The sequence below is a fragment of the Chlorocebus sabaeus genome, chromosome X (assembly GCF_047675955.1).
Source record: "Chlorocebus sabaeus isolate Y175 chromosome X, mChlSab1.0.hap1, whole genome shotgun sequence".
Taxonomy (NCBI): domain Eukaryota; kingdom Metazoa; phylum Chordata; class Mammalia; order Primates; family Cercopithecidae; genus Chlorocebus; species Chlorocebus sabaeus.
In genome coordinates, this window is record NC_132933.1 from 31,212,239 (window position 1) to 31,215,730 (window position 3,492).

The window sequence follows — 3,492 nt, forward strand, 5'->3', positions numbered from 1 at the left end:
TTTTTACATTGGTTTTTATCCTTCAAGCTTGCTAAACTTACTTATTAATTCTAGAACTAATATTTGTAGAACACATAGGTTTTCTACATTGGTGATTCTCTCATAAGAGAATAAGGAAAATCTGACTTCTCCCTTTCCAATATGAATGTCTTTAGATTTTTTTTCTCTTGCCTCATTTCACTGACTAGAACATTCAGTACAAGGTTGAATAGAAATGGTGTAAGCAGACACACTTGCTTTATTCCTAATCTTAAGGGAAAATAATTTAGCCTTTCACCAATAAGTATGATAGATGTTAGCTGTAAGTTTATCATAGATAACTTTTACATGTTGAGAAAATCTCCTTCTATTTTTAGTTTTGTTGAGAACTTTTTATTATAAATAGATGTATAGATGTTGGTTTTGACAAATACTTTCTCTGCATAAATTGAGATGATTGTGTTTTATTAATTCGTTAATATAATGAATTACATTTAATTGATTTTGAATGTTAAACTAACCTGGTATTGCTAGACTGAACTCCATCGGACTATAACATATTGTTTTTATTAAATGTTGTTTTATTTAACTTGCTAAAGTTTTGTTAAAATTTTTTGCATCCATACTCATGAAGATTACTGGTCCATAGTATTATTTTCTTGTAATATTTTATATGGTTTTGGTATTAGGTTAATGTTGGACTCATAAAATGATTTGGAAGATATTTTCCCTTCTCAAATTTTCTGTTAAGGTTCTTGAAGAATTAATATTATTTCTTTTCAAAATATTTGATAGAATTCATTAGTGTTTCCACATTGGGCCTGGTATTTGCTTTTTCTGAGGATATTTAATTATTAATACATTTCTTTAACAGATATGAAGATATTCAGGTTTTCTATTTTTATGAGTGACTTTTTGTTTCTGTCTTTCAAAAGATTCACCCATTTCATCCAAGTTTTAAAATTCGTTGTCATAATATTGTTATTATTTTAATATTCATAGAATCTATAGCTATGTCATCTCTATCTTTGCTCATATTGATATTTTGTTGTTTTTTTCCATTTCTTGACTAGTCATTTATTAATTTTATTAATCTCAATAAAACTAATTTTAGTTTCATTGATTTTCTAAATTTCTGTTTTCTTTTTCACTAATTCCTCTTTTGATCTTTATTATTTATTTTCTTCCTTTTTCTCTGGGTTAGTTTGCTCTTCTTTTTTTGTTAAAAATAGAAGCTGAAATAATTTACACTCCCACCAACACTGTAAAAGCATTTCTGTTTCTACCCATCCTCTCCAGCATCTATTGTTTCCTGACTATTTAACGATCATCATTCTAACTGGCATGAGATGGTATCTCATAGTAGTTTTGATTTGCATTTCTCTAATGACCAGTGACGAGGAGCTTTTTGTTTGTTTGTTTGTTTGTTAGCAGCATAAATGTCTTCTTTTGAGAAGTGTCTGTTCATATCCTTCACCCACTTTGTCAGATTGCAAAAATTTTCTCCCATTCTGTAGGTTGCCTGTTCACTCTGATGATAGTTTCTTTTGCTGTGCAGAAGCTCTTTAGTTTAATTAGCAATCATTGTGGAAGACAGTGTGACAATTCTCAAGGATCTAGACCCAGAAATACCATTTGACCCAGCAATTCTATTACTGGGTATATACCCAAAGGATTATAAATCATTCCATTATAAAGACAAATGTGCACATATGTTTATTGCAGCACTATTCACAATAGCAAAAACTTGGAACCAACCCAAATGCCCATCGATGATAGACTGGTTAAAGAAAGTGTGACACATATACACCATGGAATACTATGAAACTATAAAAAAAGGATGTTTTCATGTCCTTGGATGAAGCTGGAAACCATCATTCTCAGCAAACTAACACAGGAACAGAAAACCAAACACCGCATGTTCTCACTCATAAGTGGGAGATGACAATGAGAACACATGGACACAAAGAGGTGAACATCACACACTGGGGCCTGGTAGGGGGTGGGGATAGAGGAGGGATAGCATTAGGAGAAATACCTAATGTAGATGACAGGTTGATGGGTGCAGCAAACCACCATGACACGTGTATACCTATGTAACAAACCTGCACATTCTGCACATATATCCCAGAAGTTAAAGTATAATATAAAAAAGTAGAAGCTGATGTCATTTACTTGAGAAACTTCTTTTCTAATATATGTGTTTAGTGCAATAAATTTTCTGCTGCATATTGTTTTGTCTTTTACTATATATATATATTATACAAATATCACTTTTCCATTTGTTGGGAATCAAAAAGGTGATTCTTAAACTGAATGTGTACAGTGCTAATGCAAGGAGAACACAAAACAAAGGCTAAATATTAGAAATAAATTTAAACTTCAATGTTATTAATGACAAATAATTTAAAATAAAAGGACACATAATGGCATAGCATGAAATATTTTAAGGTATTTTTATCAGATAAAACACATGATTTCAAGAAATCATGTTCTTTGCAGCAACATGGATGCAGTTGGAGGTCATTATCTTAAGTGAATTAAGGCAGGAACAGAAAGGCAAATACCACACGTTCTCACTTATAAGTGGGACTGAACATTGAACACACATGCATATAAACATGGGAACAATAGACACTGCAGACTAGTGGAGGGGGAATGGCGGAGGGAAACATGGATTGAAAAACTGCTTAACCCGTACTATGCTCACTGCCTGGGTGGTGGGATCTATATTTCAAATCTCAGCATCATGCAATATTTCCATATAACAAACTTGCACATGTACCCCCTATATCTAAAATAAAATTAAACTAATTTTTAAAGAAGAAATTTTATACTGATGGTAAGCCACCTTGCTCTAATTCATCCAAACTCTTTGGAGGGTCTCTTTTACTTTCCTTTACTGCCAGAAATGCATTATCAAAACTTCATGATAAGCACAGAACTATATGATATAACAGAGGTATACACAGAGGCCAGCGAGAAAGCATATGTGGAATAACCATGGAAGACTTCACAGAGCAATAAAATGGTATGTTTATTGAAGAATTAATAAGAGTTCATGGAGGACATATGGGGTGTGATCATAATATAAATGTGTACTTTGTTGGAAAAGCTTTCAGCGACAGAATTGGGAGATCACTGAAACCTGTGGGGAAGTAGAGGTTATAGGGCTGATGTAGTTTAAGGCCAATGAGGCAGAATAATCCCCGCTCTAAGCATAGGAATATGGACTATATAACAGAACCCACAGGAAGAAATATGATGAGTATCTGCTTAATAAGTCATTGTTGAAATCCTTTACTTAAACTTTGTGCTTCAGGACTTATATGTAACTTCTTATTTGTGAAGCAAAACATCCTGTCTGATTTTTTTGGATAGTGCTAAACTTGACTGAAATGATTCTGACTATAAACGATCAAGAGTAGAAAAATGATTTTTAAAAAGTTGCAAATACTATGTCAGTACTTTAACAGAAAATACTAATGTCTATTTAAATAGTTTGGTATATCG